The following is a 23,495-nucleotide window of genomic DNA, read 5'->3' as shown; positions in this document are numbered from 1 at the left end:
CATATTGCCAGTAATAATAATTGAAAACACTATAAAAAGATACTCCCCACCCCCTTTTTAACTATGCTATTATGTCACACACAATTGTGGCAAAGTCTAGCGATCAAAAAGACCAGTGAAACTAAAAATACCAATGTTTAAAAATAAAATTACATCTATCAGTATCACTGCTTGACTAAATCTTTAAGCAAATAAGTAGCATTTGAAAAAAAAAATTGATTGAAAAAAGAAAAACCAAACATTTTATGTTTTTTTTTGCCATTCTTGTTGTTTTATATAAAACAAATACTGACTTTTGTCTTATTTAACTAAAACAATTAAAATTAACATGATAATAATAATAATAATAATAATAATAATAATAATAATGAAATAGGAGCGACACAGTGGCACATTGGGTAGCACTGCCGCCTCACAGCAAGAAGGTTGCTGGTTCGAGTCCCGGCTAGGTCAGTTGGAATTACTGTGTGAAGTTTGCATGTTCTCCCCGTGTTCATGTGAGTTTCCTCCGGGTGCTCAGTTTTCCCTCACAAGTCCAAAAACATGCGCTATAGGTGAATTGGGTAAGCTAAATTGTCCGTAGTGTATGTGTGTGAATGAGTGCGTATAAATGTTTTCCAGTGATGGGTTGAAGCTGGAAGGGCATCCGCTGCATAAAAGATATGCTGAATAGGTTGGCGGTTCATTCCACAGTGGCGACCCCAGATAGATCAAGGGACTTAGTTGAAAAGAGAATGAATGAATGAATAATATTAATAATAATAATGAACTGGCGCAGTGGGTAGCCTTGTCACCTCACAGCAAGAAGGTTGCTGGTTTGAGTACCAGCTGGGTCAGTCCAAACACATGCAGTATAGGTGAATTGAATGAACTAAATTGGCCATAGTGTATGTGTGTGTGCGCGTGTGTGTGTGTGTGTATGTGTGAATGAGTGTGTATGGATGTTTCCTAGTACTGGGTTGCAGCTGGAAGGGCATCCGCTGTGTAAAAAAAATATGCTGGATAAGTTGGCGGTTCATTCCGCTGTGGCAACCCCCGATAAAATAACTAATCTGAAGGAAAATGAATAAATAATGAAATAAAAAAACTATACATATTTTAACAGACAAAAAAATACAAAAAAAAACAGAACAAAATTACAAAAACAATTAAAAAATATAGAAAATATAAAAATATGAGCTAGTAGATTGAGCTCAAAATATTTTACATTTTCAAACCTCAAATAAATGACAAGTGTGTATAAACCCATCCATCTTTGTATGTATGTGTACATAACCAAAAACAATACCTGAAAATGTTACATTAAAGCTAGTGAAATATAAATAACAATACATTTTTCTAAAGGCTGCTTAAATATGTGTTTTGTTTCTCCTCGGCTCTCTTCCTCTGTAGTGCAACGTGCGTTTGGCGCTCTGCTCTCCACTCCTCTCCTGTTTGTGTCAAGTCCTATGACAGTCAGATAAGAATATTTCACCCCGGATAAGATGCTCAGATCTGAGGAATGTCACTCAATATGAGTGATTCATCCTCCACCACGCCGCTACCCCTCCTTTTTTTATTTAGCATTTCAAAATTCCCTTTCTATTCTTTTTGCTCGTTCCGCGGAGACGCGCTCTGGACGTTCCCTTTATTTGGCCTATCAGGGAGGGAGATGGATGTGTGTGCTTATTGGACAGTAAAAGGCCACTCTTCAGGTGACACGCTTATCCAGCCGAATATTCATGAATATTTAGGAGATGGTAATGAGGGAGTTTTGCATTGTTGCATGAGAATGGAGGGAGCTCCCCGGAGAAGGAGGAAGAGGATGAAGAAGAGAGCGCGGACAGGTCGACGAGGTGTGGCGGGAGTGTGTGTCAAGTGAGGCGGCGGCGTGTTGTGTGTCCGCACGTCTGAGGCGATTTGGTGAAGCGGCATTTCTGTCTGATAACCCGCTTTCACTCGCTCGCTTGCTCGCCGCCTCGCGCACGCTGTGATGAACTTGATCTTCTCGTGGCATTGTTAAATCATACGGTCCAGCTTCATACACACCTGTCATTCCTCAGAGCTCAACAATACATCATCCAGATGGGCAGACTACACTCAGGAGCCTTAACCCGGAGCTTTAAATGACATCCTGTATTATTGATGCTGTCTCCACTCATCTCTCTTACTGACTTAAACATTCACACGTCTAAAACTCCATTTTGTGATTTAAGGGATGGCTAGCTGTAAAGGCAGGTATCCCAGCTATTATTTATTTTTTATGCTCTAAAGTTTTTACAGGAAGTCTTGAAAATCTCCTAAACTTTATTGGTTTTCCTAGAAGAGTGCATGTTAAAACTGAATGCTATTTTTATCGTCCCCCCCTCAAGTTTAGTATCTGGGATATATGTTAGTGCTTGATGTTTTGTTATGTTGATATGTAAAATGGTTCCTTGAGCTTAAAAATACAATTTAAGTCTTAGTTCAGCAAAATATAATATTTACTCACCCTCATGTCGTCCCAAACCCCAGTGACCTTCGTTAGTCTTCGGAATGCAAATTAAGATATTTTAGGTTAACGTTAATCTGATAGCTTCGTCATCCTCCATAGACAGCAATGCGACTCGTTAAAAATTCAGAAAAAATACCAAAAAACATCTTCAAAACAGACCAGATGCCTTCAGTGTTTCAATTAGAATATTATCAAGCTACGAGGATACCCTTGTGTGCGCATAAAACAAAAATAACAACTTTATTCGACAGTTCCTCTCCTCAGTAAAAGGCGCGTGGCCCGTTCACGAGCACTATGGGTGACGTATATCCTCCCAGATTCCTGCGCGCGCCCTCCTCAGTGACACTGAGAAAAATAACCTATTGAATAAAGTCGTTATTTCCGCTTTATTCGAGCAGTATTCTCGTAGCTTGTATTACAGTTGAAGAAAATTGAGTATGACCTGCTTTAAGAATTTTTTTGGTAAATGTTTGTTTCTGCAATTTGAACCAGTTGGGAACCTTGCTGTCTATGGAGGATGATGGAGCTCTCAGATTTCAGGAGGAAGATCTCAGGGATTTGCAACTACGTGAGGGTGAGTATTGTTTGGATGATCTAATCTTTAAGAATTGTTTTATTTGTATGATTGTTTTACTTCAAATTGATAGCACATTTCAACACAAAGGTAGCCTCTTTGCTAATTACAAGTGGTAAAAGCAGATGAAACTAATTTCTAGCAATATTCACATATGAAATGCTGTATAGTTTAAAATTAAAAAAAAACTATCATGTTTTTGAATCATGCTATGCTAAAGTATATTAATTTGTATATATTTTAACAGTTGCTGTATTACGAACAACAGCCTAATGCAAGTACTGAATGTTACTATAGACCAGTGTTTCTCAACCACATTCCTGAAGGACCACCAGCTCTGCACATTTTCTGTCTCCTTAACCAAACACACCTGATTCAGATCATCAGCTCATTAGCAAGACTGAAGGAGACATCCAAAATATGTAGTGCTGTTGGCCCTCCAGGAACGTGGTCGAGAAACACTGCTATAGACCATTTCAATGTGGTCACGTCATTGGCCCATGAACATTTCCATCTTGTTATCAAACTATTTCATAACTGTAACAAAAGGTATTCAATCATAACTTAAATGTTAAAACAGCTATCATAACATTATTTATCAATATGTGTCTCTTTTTGGATTCTAGGAAGCTATAGAAAATAAAAATGTAAAACAGGAAATATGCTAGGACCATTGTTTTTGTTTACATCCCTCAAAATGGTGTATAGTATGGTTCGAAACACTAAAGTATTTACTATAAATTCCTATAGTACTTGTTTTCTTATTGGTTATGATGATTTATAGGGTAGTGTCTTGTGTTATTGTTCACTTTATATAATAAATGTCAGATTAACATCCTGTAAATGCAAAATCATTTCTGAACCTTTCAGATTCTGTCTTTTGACCAACCCATGAACTCTATTTGTGATTTAAAGAGTGGCTCTATAGCCAGGTCTCCCTTCTTTTTTGTCATGAAGTTTTCACAGGAGGTCTTGATAATCTCTTCAACATTACTCACACATTTGCTTTGCATGCTCCGACAACTACCTCCATGGGAACGATTATGTTGATGATTTTTTTGTGTGTCTTTGTCTGTTAATTTGCACTGGGCCTGCACACGTTGAAATGTAGGTTTAGATTTGACAATCAATGTTCCCTAACCATCACTTTATCCACTGATTTGTCTTGCAGACACTCTTAGTAATGAAGCCTTGCTGTCTGAGCACCGGAGTCCATTCTGGCAGGCCTATGTCCAAAAAAATCCAGACAGAGAAGGAGCAACCACGGTGAGCTTTAAGCAACCAACAGACCCGCATCCGTTGAGAGAAAGAGGTTGAGTGAGGGAGGTTCTAAATCAGCACGCAATCCAAAGGCCCTCTATAAATCATGTGAATAGGTTTGGTGGCGGGACGGAAAGCACACCTGCAAGACTTATGTAAGCCTTATTAAACCATAAATATCCAGCAGCTCCGGCCACAGCTCTTCAGGACTAGAATAAATCTTACTATGTGCTCAGTGAGGAAGGCGAGAGTGAGACTAAGAGAGCATGTGGGTGTCAGAAAGAGATAGTGTGTGTGTTCATACGTCTACACAATGTATGGACGGATAAGTGTTAAAACAGTCAAAGTGCGTTTCAGTGGTGAGGATTGTCATTTAGTTTGTCAGGTTAATCATCGTAGTGTCACCTCAGTGAAGAGTTGCTGCCATTTTTAATTGTGTAGGTCTACATATTGAAGTCTTGAGCTAGTAATGGCTTAGTATAGTTTGTCTACAAATAGAATTTGCCTTCTTTTTTCAAACAAGTATGTGTTTAACTTAGCTACAGCCAAAGTGTTCAGTTATGTTGTTTTATATTTATAGAAAAAAATTTGCGTTTCATTTACTCATCCATCGGCCATCCAAGATGAAGGCAATTTTCTTCAGTGGAACATATATTTAGCTGAAACTGTGATACTTAGTGATTCATAAAATGTAAATCAATGCTTTCTTTGAGAGTTAAAAAAGACTAAACAAAATTACAATAACATTGGTCAATTAATGCTGTTTATTTGAACTTCATATTTATTAAATTACCTTAAAAAACAAGCAAACACACACACAAATAACCTCATGGTTTCTATATACACTTTAAACCAGGGGATCCCAAACTTTTCAGTCCGAAACCCCCAAAATAACAATGTCAGTGACTTGTGACCCCCAATATCCTTTGAGTTGGTTATAAATATAGAACCATTGCATGCAACAGTGCACACACACCATTAGGCCCAAGTTTATTTTTTGTTGATTTTTTATGTATGTGAGTGTTGTAAATGTGCCAGACAGTTTAACCTGGTTCCATAAAATCAATCTGCTGCATCTGACGCTATTGCTGTGTCTTTAATATAATGTAATCACCCAAGGGACGCAATCCAATAGAAAAAAAATAAAAGGTTGTAACTATAAACTATTATTTTTATCTTCACTAGGTTATGGATCAAATATGGTAATTTTAATGGTTTAATAAAATAATGAGATTTTTAGAAAACACCAAGTGACCCCACTTCATTGTCCTGCTACCCCCTGTGGGGTCCCGATCCTACTTTGGGAACCACTGCTTTAAACCCCATAAAAGTTGTTTAGAATGTAATATTTCCATTTTTCAATAACATATACAGTTGAATTCGGAATTATTAGCCTCCTTGAATTATTAGCCCCCCTGTTTATTTTTTCCCAATTTTTGTTTAACGGAGAAATTATTTTTTTAACACATTTCTAAACATAATAGTCTTAATAACTCATCTCTAATCACTGATTTAATTTATCTTTGCCATGATAACAGTACATATTATTTTACTAAATATTTTTGAAGACACTTCTATACAGCTTAAAGTGACATTTAAAGGCTTAACTAGGTTATTTAGGTTAACTAGGCAGGTTAGGGTAATCAGGCAGTTATTGTATAACGATGGTTTTGTTCTGTAGACTATCATAAAAATATAAAGCTTAAAGGGGCTAATGATTTTGACCTTAAAATGTTTTAAAAAAAAAAATAATAACTGCTTTTATTCTACCTTAAGTAAAACAAATAAGACTTTCTCCAGAAGAAAAAATATTATCAGACATACTGTGAAAATGTTTTGGAAATATTTAAAAAAGAAATAAAAAATTCAAAGGGGGGCTAATAATTCTGACTTCAACTGTAAATATGAATCCCTTAACTTATTGGTATAATATTGAGATTTTAATGTCAGGTTAACACCCTATTGATACAAAACCCAGTTTCATTTCTGAGCGTTCATAAAGAGATGTCAACCTTTGTTGGAGCAGTGTTCATTATCAGATTACACCTGACTCATGGCCATCATCATTTTTTAAACCCCCAAAAAACAAATAGACATTATTAATGAATCCGAGAGCTCAATTAGCTGCTAATGTGGGTTAAAAGTAGAAAGAATGGACAGCCGTCAGAAACAGCACCTCCCGTGATGAAGGGATCCGTCTTCTTTTGACCAGTCCGTGGACTTGGATAATAACAGTTGTCCCACACACCTGCGTTTCTATTGCCCCGACCTGGTTCTCAAATGAGCTCAATTAATGACAATAACCCAGCAGGTGCCAGAACACAGACATTAACGGATAGGCCACTATCAGCAGCCGGGAGAGCTTGTCTGTGCAGTAAATATGTAATGATCACAGGTGTAAGAGAAGGGGATGGGGATGTGGGGAGACCACAGGAGCAATCTATTTGTGTTTGGCTGAGCTCGATTCAGTTAAGCAAGCTCGACAAACTAAAATGGATGGACTAGAATCTCATTCATCCAGCCTGAAGTGAGTGGCCAAAAACTCAGTAGATCTCTTTATTAGAGAGGGGGTGGGGGATTGGATAATGGAGTCGAATGGACTGCGGTGTTTTGTTTGTGTTTCAATTTACTTCACAACACACCTGCGGTGTAGCGTAATTTGCTTAGCGTCGATGCTATATTCATTGAAGTAAGCCTCAGTTTGGATTTAAAGTGTGTGTGAGCCAGGACTGGTCGGCGTCATTGGGAATGCTGGTGATCTCTATGCGCTTTAAACTTGAACCCGCTTCTCCACTGGGCTCCTCTTCACTGGCCGCATTAGCATAAAGGCATTAAAATGAGAATTGGAATTAATTTGGACTTTCCTCTCCATAGGAATTAATGAAAGTTTGCTCTTCCATTCTGCATAGACAGCCCTCACTCACAGTCCATAAATATTAATATTAATACCACAAACGCATTTAAGGAGAAGCGCTTCGGTGAAGCCGTATACAGAATATTATGAGAGATCATGATACATTTCTCGTGGGGAGCACACTTGAATGAGTGTGCTGCCTTGCCGTTGTGATCTGTAAAAATCCAATCTCCACACGGCACTGAGAGAGAGAGAAAGAGAGCGAGGAAATGAGAGGGTGTGAAAGGAAGATGTCTGAAGCCCATCTGAGAGTTGAGCCTGAGCTGGTTCCTACTCTGGATTTGTTCTATTCAGTTCACTCTAGTGTAACTCCATTATCCAGGCAGCAGATATTCAGATAGATGAGAGACTTTTATCAGGATCACACACTCATTTTCATGGGGCCATCGAGTCCTGAACGCTGGGGGATTTACTGAAGGCAGTGCTGCAACACCTTCCACTGGCTATTTCACTTCTAGTGTTCAAACACATAACTGAGAAATTGGATGTCTGTCTGTCTATCTATAGTTTTTTGTAAAATTCATTCATTTTCCTTTGGCTTAGTCCCTTTATTCATCAGAGGTCGCCACAACAGAATGAACTGCCAACTATTCCAGCATATGTTTTATGCAATGGATGCCCTTCGAGGCACAACCCAGTACTGGAAAACACTCATACACTCTTACATTCACACATACCGTATGACCAATTTAGCTTATCCAATTCACTTATAGCGCATGTTTTTGGACTGCGAGGGAAACCCATGCGAACACGGGGAGAACATGCAAACTCCATACAAAAATGCCAACTGGCCCAGCTGGGACTCAAACCAGTGACCTTCTTGCTGTGAGGTGACAGTGCTTACCACTGAACCACCGTGCCACCCTAGTTTTTTGCGTATCATATTTAATTTATAATTTAATTCAATAAATAATTGATGAAAAATCCAAACAAAAATGTATGGCAATAGTACACAAAATTGACAAACATGTACGAACATTGACAAAATGTACCCTTAAAAACCTCCCGATTACCGGTTAAAGTTACTGTTATAGATAACTATATTATAGATATTGTTGCAGTTTTGTTTAGGTGTTAGGTAGGGTTAAGAGATCTAGAACATGAGCATAAAGAATGAAAATGAATAGTAGTTCATTAGTACTAAAGAAGAACTGATACTCCTTTAATATTCAAGGTAATGGGCTGAGCCACATGGAATTTGTGCGATCAGAAATCTGCAGATTTCCACAGATTTTTAGTCCATCATTTAGTCTACTTATTTACATATAAAAATGTGTGTAAATATAAAGTTGTTTAGTTTTCAGTTTTTATTAATTTCAGTAATATTATTGACTAGTATGCAAATGTTTGTACGCTTTATTTACAATACAGCTTGTAAAGTAATATTTTCTCTCTTTTAGTCAATATATTATGTGAGAAACTTGCTTTGTTTGCCAAACAAATGGATCTAATTGGATTTGCATTCTAAACCTTAAATAAAAGTTAACAGTTATTTTATATATACATCTCTATATAAATTACTATACCAAATTTAGTCCTCATAAATTTGCAAATGTTTTACAAAATTATGCACAGAAGTAGCAATTAATATCTGCAGATTCCTTCTGGCCCTTTTAATAAGCAACACATTTTTATTATCAAATTATAATCTGAATGTTAGTGCTAGGTCAACATCACTGTGTCTATGTATTAGGCATGGGCCAGTATAAGATTCTGACGGTTTATGATAACCTTGGATTAAAATATCACGGTTTCATGGTTTCGTGGTATTGAGATTACTGCTCTAAAATATATCCTTTTTTTAAATGTTTGGGTAAAAACACAAAAACTTGAACCCCAATTGAACAAGATATATTTTATTTTGAGAAACATATATCATATTTTGGAACAGTAAACAGTAAGTGATTCAAATGAATCTTTAACTTCTGCTATCTTCATTTGTTTCAAAAACACTGATTTATTTACAGTTTAAAACGGCATATTTGGATCTCTTTTCTGCTGGAGATACTGTTGTCTTAAATAACAAACAAAAAAAAAAAAAACGTAGAGAAAAATCTTACACATACCTCAGGAACAGTTAAGCCAAACATTTTGGCAGTTTTAAAACCTTGACTTTTCCAAACCACAGTATACCTTGAAAACGATTATCGTCTCATGCCTACTATATATTATGGTTTAGTATGCAGAATCTCAAGAAAGTAGAAAGTAAACCTGGGAGGATGTTGAGAGAGTGTTACTCAAGTTGTCTAAAAGTTTAACCTCCTGCGGTTTGAAGTCAACTTTGTGTTTTCATTGGAAGTCAGTTAATAGCTATCATCCTGTTGTACTCACACCTGCACTGGACATATTTACTTACATGGAGAACAATTCCTTTGTGGCTGTCATAGTATATATAGAGAAATGGACCTCTTTCAACCTTTCCCACACTTACATTAGAGTGCTGTTCATTGTAGACACTAACCAGTAAACTCTATGCACTTCGACTAAGCAAAACACTTTGCAACTGGATCCTAGACTTCCTGACTAACAGGCCTCAGGCAGTAAAGATCCATGACTAAACTTTCCAAACTGTCCACCTGAGCACTGTATTTACTGTCATCGGTGATAAGGTCTGTGTTGAATCTGTCTGAGTTTGAAAACTAGTTTTAAAGTATACTTTCTTTGCATAGTTGAGTACAGATCTTTCAAAGTGTACTTAACTTAATAGCATCCACAAATACATTTACCGTTGTCCATCAGTGCTTGTGCTTTTCTCTCGAAACATTATAAGCAACAAACATGTCTTTGTACTCATGTAAATATTTATTTTTTCTATTTTTTAATGTGTGTGTTTGTGTGATTTGCGTGTGTTGATCTTTTCCCCTTGCCTGCTTGTATTTTCTGACAGTAAAACATCTAAGTACAAAAAATAATATCAAATTGCCAGTTGCACTACCATACCACAAGTTGCCTTTAAATTGGTGGAATTAATCGGTGTAATTTCCCAGTGTTGGGTTGCAGCTGGAAGGGCATCCACTGCGTGAAAAAAAAAATATGTGCTGGATAAGTTGGAGGTTAATTCCGCTGTGGTGACCCCTAAATAAAGGGACTAAGCCAAAAAGAAAATGAATGAATGAATAATTGGTGTAATACAAGATAAAGGAAACGAAGTACTGAAGCACTGTAAAGGAATCTCTGAGAAAATCTTTTGTTTAAAAAAAGTTCTTACACCAAGAGTTACTTTGTAAAATATCAATATTGCTATACCATTATATCAATAAGAACACAAATTATAACACATTTGGTTGCGTAATCTTTTAAATTATGATTTCAAGTCAAGACAAATTGAGCTTTATTGTCATTCCACTACATGTGGATATAAAGTGACACGAAATGCTATGTCTGGAAGGACCACAGTGCTACATTAATAAACATTAGTCTAATATCAACACAACACTGGATATAAGAGCAATTGTTTTAACCTATGCATAGCTAACTTACTGTATCTGGTAATCTAACTATACATATAATAAAAAAAAACCTGTTATATACATATAAGTTATACAAAACAAATTAACAAATAACTTAAGACAGACTACATATACTTTATGTAATGTACAATATTGGTTAAAATAAACTGGAAAAAAAAGGAATTGTAGTGCTATATTCATTTTTTGGTGCATTCAAGTTTTTACTTTTTAGCCTAAAAAATTTGCTTAGCATAAATGCTAATATATTATGTTAGTTAACTTTTATTCATTTATTTTTCTTCAGCTTAGTTTTTATCTTAGAGGTCGCCACAGCAGAATGAACCGTCAGGTATTCTGGCATATGTTTTATGCAGCAGATGTCCTACCAGCCGCAATTCTGTACTGGGAAACAACGACACACACTCATTCACACACATACACATACACTACGGCCAATTTAGTTATTCAATTCACCTATACTGCATGTCTTTGGACTGTGGGGGAAACCGAAGCACCCAGAGGAAACTCATGTGAACACAATTCATTTATGCCGTACCAACACAAATTGATTGTTAACTTAACACTTTTAAAAATTATGTGGATTGAACATAAATTTAGTTGTCCCAATAAAATCTCAAGAATTGTGTTGTTTCTGCTCATTTTAATTAAGTAGTTTGAACAAGCAAAAAAAAAAAAAAAATATTTTTTTTTCAGTGGCCAACTGGTCCTGCTAGTACTCAGAACCAGCTACCTTCTTGCTGTGAGCTGACAGTGCTAACCACTGAGCCACTGTGCCGCCCCTGATAGTTAGGTTTAAAACAATTTTAAACACTTTTTGTAACAGTTTGTTATGAACAAACTCATGTTGATAGTATTTATCAAAACAAATCTTTAAAGAACTTATTTCCTGTTAAAAGTAAAAAAAGAAAGAAAGTAAAAACATTTATTAAATTTAAAAATGTTTTGTACTTTTTCTATCTTTTTTAGATGCTGTAAAGTGTTTGTTTTTATTAGTTTCAGATTTTCACCTTAACCTTTTTAAATTGTGTATAATCAACTTAAAATATAGAACCACCTGTGTACATTGTATGTATGTGTGGTTATGAAAACAAGTCAGCATACAAACAGTATGCACAGTATTGACCCTGTAGCATTTAAAAAAAAATTATGTTGATAGCTGAAAGGTTGTGGGTTCCAACTCCACTTTAAAACTGCTGCTTGTCATATTATGAAAAGTAAATCACATTTAAGTTCTTCTTTTGCTTTGTAGGCGAGTTACAACATTACACTGGCTTTGACTCTGAAAACATATGACTGTTTTCAGAAAAGCATTTATGTACTAAATACCCACAAAAGTTTGGGTTTCAGAAGTACATGTTTTGTACTGATCAGGCTCTTGCATCACTTTTGTTTCAGTGGTATTGCATTGAAGGGGAGAAGCCAGAGAGGGTCTGTGCACGTCAACAGCAGTTACTCGTGAACCTTCTTTAACACGCACGCTTTTGATATGTGCAGGTATACGGGTCATTCTGGCCAAGGTGAGACGTGGCGCTGTATACTTGAACTTCAAAGGCATTGTGCTGGTCCGACTCGGCGGGGCATTGCCTTCATGACTTCAGTCAACATCCACACACACGCACACACAGACACCTTTAATCTGAGCTCTGCAATACCTACTCAACCCCGATTGAGTCAATACACCCTCTTTTTGTTCTGTGATAGAGGGATGTGGAAGTGAAAGTGCATGATGCAAAAGCAGTGCTGAAGAGTGGAAACACACTTGTTTAGTTAGATTAACTCTGAGATCAGGAGCCCAGCCTGAGACAGTTTAGAATCGCAAGGAGCATGTATTTGGGAGAGGTTTTTTTCTCTCTCCCTAGTTCTTTTAAGTTGTTTATAATGTCAAGTATATCTCATGCAAAGGCATTGGCTTTTAGAAGGAAAACTTTGCAATGCTTTGATTTTCTTTTCTCAGTGACATACATAATGCTTTCATCTTTTGGTAGAGTAAACAAGTCATCAAAGTAAAAGGCTGAATCTCTTATAAAACATTTCTTAGGTATCTAAGCATACAAGATTTTTTTTCTCTGTTTTTTTGGAGGGAATCAACAAAGAAACAACTGCAAATCCTTGCAACAACAACAAACTATTTCTAAAGTTGACTAAGTCCATCTATATCATCAATGTCAAATGAGTGGACATCCTGATATTACGAATGCTCCGATCGATTGGCCAAAGATCGGTATCGGCCGATAATCACATTTCATGACTCGATCAGTACTCCATGATCTTGCCGATCTCATGAACCGATTTCATAAACCGATCGCAAGTGATTGTTTATGAGTTTACAACCCAGGTTATACATTCACAGTGCTATAAAACGTTAGAAATGTTTCCAAGTTACATATGGCTCAGATTTTGGATAAGATAGGGTTTTTAAGGCAGCATGGTGGCTCAGTGGTTAGCACTGTCGCCTCACAGCAAGAAGGTTGCTGGTTCGAGCCCCAGCTGGGCCAGTTGGGATTTCTGTGTGGAATTTGCATGCTCTCCCCCTGTTCGCATGGGTTTCCTCTGGGTGCTCTGGTTTCCCCATAATCCAAAGACGTGCTATAGGTGAATTGAATAAACTAAATAGTCTGTAGTGTAAAATGAATGAGTGTATTTTTACATTTTATTGAATACAAGGGACAGTATTTTTTGTCTCTTGGTGTAGTGAACCAAACTTTCACAATGTAATACTGCCATTACATATTTTTATACTGTATTCCAGTGTTTTTTTTTCATATTGATGTTTACAAAACAGTGCATTGATGTTTTCTCATATTCTATAATATTAATAAAACATCTTGGTCACATTCTGATGCACTTTATGATTGTTTGGGGTAGTGTTGTAGGACTTGAGACTGGTCTCATCTCAAGACCACATTTGTAGGTCTTGATTTTCTCTTGGTATTTGTAATTCATCTTGTTTCCATCGTGTTTAAGACCACTGAATTGTAGGTCAATTGTCCGATTTATTCGTTAATATATCAGATCTTCTGAGCAAAATGTAATCAGTAACTTATATATATATATATATATATATATATATATATATATGTATGTATGTATGTATGTATGTATGTATGTATGTATGTATGTATGTATGTATGTATGTATGTATGTATGTATGTATGTATGTATGTATGTATATATATATATATATATATATATATATATATATATATATATATATATATATATATATATATATTGTAATGGGTCAGATATTAATGTTGGTTTGTGTCAAACATGTCAAAGAAATATAAAAAATTAAGAACATAATCGAGATCTGTGTTGGTGTAATTGCTTCATGACATTATGAGCAATAAAGCTCTTTTCACTTATAAGTTTAATCATTCTATAAACTTTTAATATTAAGTGACGATTTACACATTTTATAAAACACAGCTTAGTTACAAATAAAGCGCAACACATGCTGTATTACTTAGATGGTAATAACTAAGATAACAGCTCTATAGTTTCTTTGTTATGTGATTGCAAATGTTGATTAAACATAAAACATCTCTCTTTTTAGGTTGTCTTCAACTACAACAGTGGTCAAATTCTATCCTTTTAGATTATTGTTTGCTCTTCACATTAGTTTGCAACACAGATATTGTTTTGTGAATATGTGAGAATTGATTAATTGTAGTATTTAAACAGCTTGAAGAATAACTAATGGCAGCAAATAGTAAAACTACTTGCACTACAAGTCAGTGTGTTCAGAAGTGCACAAGTACAATCCGTCTTGGCATATTCATTTAAGTTTTAATGGCTCTGTCAGCTCTATTTGATAAGAATAACTATATATTAAAACTTGAAATTATATATTAAAACTATGATATTTAAATGCTACTGGCCAACTAAATCATATATTAAAACACCATCATATTCTCCTCTCTTTACTCTCTCTCTCTCTCTTTCTTTCTCTCTCTCTTTTTTAATTTATCAAGTTCAAAAGGTGCTACAAAACAGGAATGACCCATATGTTAATGTCTGAATTACCATGCCTTGCTGTTTCTGAGGTGTGTTGTGTGTTTGCAACCTGGACATCAATAGCAGGACGTGTTGGTCCTGTGGGTCATCCTCTATCCCTGCTACGGTTTCATTACCTGCGATGCTCTCGTCTCATTACACTCCTCCCTAACCCTGAAGGGCTCTCTCTTTCTCTCTCGCTGTCTTTCTCCCCCTCGCTCGCCATGCAGTGGATACGCCATAAACTCTGGTAATTGCGGCATCAAACTTGAGTTTATTATTTTCCGTGCAGGTGTGAGGATGATATGAGGCCCAGGTTGCATTTACATACAAATTGAAGGTTTTTATTAATCAGGCGGGCAGCAGGAATCACAGAGCACCACTCCATCAGCCTTTTAAATACATTTGGTGACATTTTTACCCAGCATTAGCATGATAGGGCAAGCGGAGGATAATGTCCCAATGATTGCTTTTCCATTGAAAGCACAAACGGTTTCATTTTTCCTGTCATCTCAAATAAGTGTTAAAGAGGGTTTGGAGGCTATTGTGCTAGCGCTCCGTATGCTGGGGACTGGGAACCGCTGATGGCCATATTAAATAACCATTAGCGCCAGCGCTCAGATCATCGCGCACCCACCGTGCCTCCTCTTTGCTTCCTGCTCTGTGATTTTCCAAATGAAGCCAAGCTGTGCTTGGCTCTCATAAAGCACTCACACCCTGCTCCATTTTTCCTCAAACAAAATGCATTACAACGGTAATTTTGTGACTGTTAAGATAACTAGCGTTAACAAGCACTTAATTAAAATGTACAATAAATAGCCGTCTGCGGCCTTATCTGAGCAGGAGAGCTGTGTGGGGAGGGGGAGGTGGGGGGTTTCCAGCGCTCAGACCTGCTGCTGCTGCTGCCGCTGTAAAGCTCGTTTACAGATTAATTGCTTTTCTGTCTGGCAGAAGCTGCTTCCTCTCCCGCCAGACCCTAAATAGCCAGATTCAGGACTTTATCAATCAAGCCTCGCTCTTTCATTTCAGTTTTCTGCTGTGCTTTTTTTTACTCTGTAATTTTTCTTACTTTATCTAAAAGGCCTATACAGATCTTGTAGTGTGTGCGTTGGCGACTTGAATCGAAAAGGCTACAAAAAATGTGTAAATGTTTGTCATTGGCACTGTGCTTGTGTTAATGTGTGTTTTGTAGTGTTTATGAGTCAAGTTAAAGTGTGTGCATGTGTGTCTGTTGGCGAGTCCAATAATTTCTGCATGTATGTTTTTTATACGAATGTGTGCACACATTCATCCAGTCTTGTTTATTATAATACAAAGGTCATGTTTGTATTTAAGCATGTCTGTCAGGGGTTTAAAAACACACACACAGGCCTTGAAATAGCACTGTATTCAACACTGGTCTCTATGGTTTTCAGTCACACAAGCCTCAGTATAGGACCGTCGAGAGAACAGGAGAGATTTTTCAGAGATTAAAGTTAACAGCAGTTGTTCTCCGGGGATCACATTACTCTACGGCCATGTGACTCAAACACTTCCACACTGGCTTTAATGACTTGGGCTCACAGAGAGCAGACTGGGAACTGCTTGTTTTTAAATGGTGGAAAAGAAAATACGTAAAAGCAAACTTCCCTCTGTGGACACGCCTCCTGGTGGTTTATGTCGCCTGTGTCCCGACTTTAACCTAGAAACAATAAATCTGCCATGAGCGCCTGTGTACGTCTGCATGTTTGAAATTGACCCCTGTACAATGTTGCAGAAGTGCATTTCTCTGCAGTGGGACTTGCATGTCTGTCCAAGTGGGCCTTAAGTGATGGAGTCTGACATATCAAACACAGTGCATCTTTTTAGTATCTTTTTTACACATTTTATGTATATAGTCTATAACTACTATTCATTAATTCAATTCCTTTGGCTTAGTCCCTTTAATCTTCAGGGAGCGCCACAGCGGAACAAACCACCAACTTATCCAGGAAATCTTTTAACCAGCAGATGCCCTTCCAGGTGCAACCCAGTACTAGGAAACATCCAAACACACTCATACATTACGGTCAATTTAGTTTATTTAGTTCACCTATACCACATGTCTTTGGACTGTGGGGGAAACCGGAGCACCCGGAGGAAACCCACACGAACATGGGGAGAACATGCAAATGCCAATTGGCCCAGCCGGACTCAAACCAGCCACCTTCTTGCTGTAAGGCGACAGTGCTAACCACTGAGCCACCATGCCTCCCCTATAACTTCTAAGTACACTGTAAAAAATTATATGACAAAAAGTCATGAAAACAAATGGTTTTTTTATGTCACTTTAACTTATTTTATATCAGGTTCAACTATTTTTTTTTTATTTATATAAGGTTATCTTAAAAATTTCATTTGATTTAACTAAACAATTACGATTGTTTTACAGTGTAGAATGATTAGAATTAGTCAGGTCTTACAATCTACTTATTGTGTATGAACAGGCACTTGAAAAATGACTGTGTATAATTACATTTGACAATCATTTTTGTACTTAAATCTCCCCAACCTTAAACCTACCCATAACCAGTAAACATTTTTACACTGATTAAAATTTCAGTCAAAGTATTTAGGGGTTCAAGCGCAAACCGCTGAAACACTATTTTTTGTTAGGATTATTATTATTATTATTATTATTATTATTATTTTTATCATCATCATTTTTATTATTATTACTATTATTAATGTTTTACTATTAAATATAGTAATTTACTGTTCTATGTTTGCTTGCTTACTTATTTATGAAATCTCTTTAAAGATGAATTTTAAGTAAACCATTTGCCTAACCCATTTTTTTTTTAGGGATGCTCCGATTGATCGGCCGGAAGAACGGTATCGGCTGATAATCACATTTAATGACTTGATCTGTACTCGCTCATAAAACGATTGCAAGTGTTTGTGTTAGTTGGAGATGAGCAAAATATTTGAATGACCTTGCATGTATTAAGGCCTTTTTACATGCAGGAACTGAAAGATGTGTGTTTTTGACAATATTGCAATTTCACTAAAACCGGGCTGAAAATATTAGAACCATTTAAAAAGAAAAAAATAAATGTTATAATATAATTTATTGTAATATACTTATTGCAATAAACAGTAGTTTATATGCCTATTTACCTTTAGTAAAGAAGTAAAGGATTGAAAGTTTTGCGTTTTAACTTCTTACGCATAAAACATGCATCAAACTTTTTCTGGATTGAGACATGTTGAATTCCTCTTCCATCATTTGCAATGTTTCCAAATTGCATTGTTGGTCTTATAGTTATAATTACTTATACTTAAAGTATAATTAAAAATAAATACTTACTTATAATACTTACTTTTAAACCACACTGAACTGAGCTAAACTGAACTGAACTTAAACACTACCAACTGAACTACACTGTTCCTATTTACTATGACCTTTTATGTGAAGCATGTGCTTTGACACAATCTACATTGTAAAAGCGCTATACAAATAAAGGTGAATTGAATTGAATTGAATTATAATGGTTATTAGAGACGTGTTACGGGATTATATGTAGCATCCTTAATATATTCTCTTAGGTAAGAAGAGATCTCAACTTAAGTATCATACTTAAATGTGCTTTATGCATTATAAAGCTTAAAGCATCTGAATCTGTATTCTGTATCGGTCGATCACCATGACAAGGAATCGGTACTTGGTATTGGCTGCAAAAATCTTGATCGGAGAATCCCTAATTTTTTTCTATTTTTTTTGCAGTGTGTTTGATGTTGTACTTATACTGCCTTATTATCATACATATTTTATTTGTCTTCATACACATAAAAACCATTTAAATTTTAATGTTTAGTAATTACTAGTGAGTTAATTCTATTTTAAGCATATGGGAAGCAAATAAAACAAGTATTTTCATGCCAAAATGATCAATAATAAAATTATAAATGCCACAAATCAATTGCACTACAATTCAAAGAGTTCATAATACATTTAAAACATGTTTAAATGCACGTACATTCATTCAACAAGGAATGATGCATTCGTTTGATCAATGAATGATATAACAAATAATAATTTAAGTAAATTATGTTTCTTAGAACTTTGTTTGAAGTTTATGAGTTAATTTTTTAAATTTAGTTCTTCATAACAACACAAAATGCTTTATTTTATGACTTTGATGAAACACTTAATAAATGGTCATTTGGACTTCCATTCTATAAAACACTAAGAATAGAGCACAGCATTTCGGTTTAAAAGTGATAAAAAGTTTTTATTTTAGATATTTTTTAACTATCCCTTTAAAACACACAGAGTGCCTAACATTTTGTAAATGACATTTGGAGTCTCCATTTGCTTCTCCATTTGCCTTCTTTTGAACAGTAATGTACATTGACAAAGTCTTAATAATACAAACCAGAAAACCCACCAACAATGAGTCTGAATTTCAGATAGACGTCCAAGATGATAGGTGGATGTTTTGAAAGGACCCCGGCAGGCCTGGTGGTCTCTGTGCAGAGGCAGAGAGAAGGGAATGTTGTCACTGCTGTGCTTATCACATCCAATTTAGCTGGAGTGATTTATAATGTGCTCAGATGATAAATGTTATTGTAAGAGAACAGTCCAGAAGAGGTATGTCTGCTGTCTGTCAGGGAAAGGGGAGGGAGAACAGAAAAGCTGAGGTGACGACTGTATCGCTGCTAGTGGGAGTTGGTGTCCTGCGAAGTGCCTGTCATAAATCAGCTTGTCAAGGACCCCTCTTGCCTCTGTTGAAGCACAATCCCAGTTTTGCCACTAAGGAAAACTTCCCTGCAGGCTTCAGCCCTGTTAAAGGGATAATGAACTACACCTTTTTTTGTTTTTGTGTTTTCTGAGTGTAGTGTCCAATTGTAATGTTATCAAGACAACCACATAAAAAAGAGAAGAAGAAACGGTAGGCTATTGTCTGTCCTGATTTCACAATCTCATAAGAAAACACTGTTTGAATAGGCAGGTCGGATTGAAGACTCACAAGCAAATGCCCACTGGTATGATTGGCTGACAATTTTGCATATTCAAAGGTTTTCAAAAGTTCAAAAGACTGTGTGCCCACCAATGTAAACTCTGGCTTGTGTGTTTGACAGCCTTTCATATACTGTGCAGCCTACATCTTTCATATACACTCAAAACATCTATGTTGCTGCTTGTTCAAACTACTTATTTGAAATAAGCTGAAACAACAAAATTCTTATTTTTTTGGGACAACTTAAATGTTTTATGTGTTGTCCACCTAAATTTGTTAAGTTACCTTAATCAATTTGCGTTGTGACAACATGAATCAATTGTGTGGAACCCTGCATATTTTTAGAGTGTACACTCAAAAACATAAGTTTGCTGTTTATTTAAGCTACTTGTTTAAAATCAGCTCACACAACACAATTCTTGATTTGTAAAAACTAGTAAGTTAACTTAATTTCTTCATGTTGCCCCAACACAATTTAATTTTGGGGAACCCAGTATTTTTTACAATGTGTGGATGTGATAGAGGTAAAAAAAAATTTTTTGACTCAATTCGCATAAAACTATCTGTGATAAAACAAAGAAATGGAGAACACACAATAGAACATTTCTTAAACTCAGTGCTTTATTTGTAAATAAATAATTTCCTGAAAAAGCGATTTAACATAAAATGTCACTTTCAGTGTTCGTAGAAAATAGCGTCACTGAACGGTGATAGCACATCTAATGCTGGGTTCACAACAAACATGGAATTAAGTGGCCTATTTACATGAGAATGTTACATACAAAGGGGAAAAAGTGAAAAATATGATCTTTTCAATTGAGGCACTGCATGCTTACTACTGTGGAGTGCGGCATTACTTTTAATTCAAAATAGTTAGAACAGCATTGTCTTACTTTCAAATATTTCTAAAATCAAATTTCGCTTTGCTTGTAAACAAAACTGTTGAAAAAATAAAGTTTGCAAATGACCGATTTCCCACTGACATGGTCTGGAATTTCATTAAAAACAAAGTTGATCCACTTATTTCTAATTTTGGGTTTGGGTGATAATTTAGCAGTTTTCCTCAACCTGGTTTACTGGACCTAACCTGTGTTAGCCTCACTTACTATTTACTGTACTACATGTATATGGGTTTAGACTATTACATATTAAAGTGTCAAATTCCACAACTTGCCATTTTGGCAGACTGACTTTAATATAAGCTGTGTTTTGACTATTGAAAAAGTTTTGAGTTTCAAAACTTACAGGATGCATTTATTGCACGATTACTTCTTATGTCAAAACATTTTTCATTTCTCATTTCATGACCTTTTTTAAAAGGTCAAGCATAGTGTTGGGAAGCAGCTAGCTACAATTCTTTCAGCATGCAGCTTCACAGTAGCTTATTTATGATACAGTGTAGCTCTTCCAGTAGCAAGCTACTTTTTTCAGCAAATAGTGGAGTAACATATATTCAGCGACATTCTATTTAGTGAACCTGCAATGGCCTGGTTTCACATTTTTTTATTCATTCATTTATTACTGTTATTTTGTAAATAATATTTTCAAGTAACAACCTTTAAAATTCAATCAGGGGTATTTAACAGTTGGCAATTGACCGACTGTAAGAACATTGTGTGAGGACTTAGAAAAGATTTCTTACCAAAATAGAACCATATGTCAATGTGCCTTTTTTTGAGAAAAGCATTGCCATGTGCTTAATATAAGTTAATAATATTGGATTGCAATGCTACAGTTGCAGTTTTAAAACTTTGACTTTTGACAGCCTGGGAAATTTGTAAACTGTGTGAGTGATAAAACAGTAAACTTGGATATTATAATAGTACTATTTTATGTACCAAAAATACTTAAATTCATTTTTATTCACAATTTTCCTTGGTGAAAAAAGTAGCTTCAATTAGGGCTGTGCGATTTGGGGAAAATATTTAATTGTGATTTTTTTTTTTGACATGTATTGTGATTTTGGTTTGATTTGCGATTTAATTTTGTAGTCAAGCATCAGCTTAATAATCTGTATTGTAGCTTCTTACTGCTAAAATGCAGTGAGTGTTAGTTAAAAAAAGGAACTGAAAAGACATTAACTAACTCCAACATTTATTACAATTTGTTTTTAAATTTTCAGAAATGAACATTTTCCTCTAAAACAAACTTTATATAAATAAAGTTTTTGACCTTACCTTTAATAAGTAGATAAATAGACCTTACCTTTTTGTAAACAAGTTTAACTCAAGTTAGGGAGATGTAGCTTATTATACAAACAAACAAACAATAATTATAAAAAACAATAATACAATACAATAAATACAGACCACTCCTCAAACTAACATGGCTGAAACAACTGTAAAATTGTACTTTGCTGTTGGTAGCTACTAGATTGAGTGTCACTGGCAATACTTTCAGTTGACTTTTTAGCAAGACACTCCTCATATAACCGCCTGTGGTGCTTTTTAGGTGCTGGTTGTTGTATTTGGGTTGGCAACATTTCTTTGACAGCTCTTACGAATTACCTGTTTTTGCTCAATGTCTGTGTTTTTCTTTGATGTTTGTCTATTAATGCTTCTGAAGCGTTAAATGCCATCATCCCACTTGTTCGTGGATTCCAGTTTGATTTTTATTGTAGCCATTCTGCATAGTTCGGTTGTGAAATTTTGATTGGGCAGAACAGAAGTGTGATCACTCAATTCGCTAGTAAGACTGTCACACACAGATGGTAGTCACGCATTTGCTCTGGGCAGGGGAAATTAAATAATACATATATCTTTCATTAGCGATTAGCTAATCGCAATGTTTCAAATCGCGATTGCGATTCGATTTCGGTTAATTGCACAGCCCTAGCTTCAATGTAACGAGATACTTTTAGGAAGTTACTTCCAGTTACTTTTTAGAAAAGTAGTTTGACAGCAGCTCAACTACTTTTCCTGATGAGTAGCTTGTAGTTTATCAAGCTACAGTTTCAGAGTAGCTTACCGAACATTGGTTAAATGGCTCTCAAACTCCTCCCTCATTTGGCTGATCACCCCTCCCCCAAACACACACACAGTCTCTGTAAATAACCCTCAGAAACAGTGACATTAAACAAATGCCCCATCCCCCCAACACATTGCTTCCCACAGATTGTGATTTGTGTTTGTGTTTTTGAAGGTAACCCACCACCTCACTTCCCCAGAGCGCTGCACTGACAATAATTCAGCACAGAGTATATTTTCCATAAATAATTTGCTCTTTATTGATTTCCAATGTGCGGTGAGAAATATGTGGGCTCTGGGCAGAGAGGGGGAGGATGTATCAGTTGCTCTGTGTGCGGTGAAAGTTGTGACAGGAGAGGTCGGCGTCCTGGGAGCTCATGTCCCCCATCTTTATTTACGATCGCTCGGAGAGCAACTCATCAAACCTGGCCGTGCCATCAACCAGGACGCCCCGGGATAAAGGAGCACACACATACACACTTCCCACTAGTAGTTTGCAACACTGTTTGATTTACACGTTTGTTAACAGTGATCTGGCATAGGTAATATGAAAGAGATGTGCTGAATAATTGCGCACTATAAATCAAGGCCTGACCGCACATTCACTTGATGTCTATATTTACAGGTCTGACATCCTGCGAGCTTCAGGCCACTGCTGAAGGTGAAGGGTCACATTCAGAGATCCTCCGTCCATTTGTCTCCATTCTGGATGCTGTGTCCTGACACATGATTGACAGCCGTTGAGGTGAGTGACTTTAGGTGTAGGTGCGTGTGCTGGTGCAAATGTGGCAGGGCGCGTGTGGAATCCAGTGTTGACGACTGTTAAGAGCACATGCTAGAGTTGGATGTCACACTGTCGC

The sequence above is a fragment of the Danio aesculapii genome, chromosome 7 (assembly GCF_903798145.1).
Source record: "Danio aesculapii chromosome 7, fDanAes4.1, whole genome shotgun sequence".
Taxonomy (NCBI): Eukaryota; Metazoa; Chordata; class Actinopteri; order Cypriniformes; family Danionidae; genus Danio; species Danio aesculapii.
The sequence above is the reverse complement of the archived record's forward strand: the minus strand, read 5'-3'. Positions refer to the sequence as shown.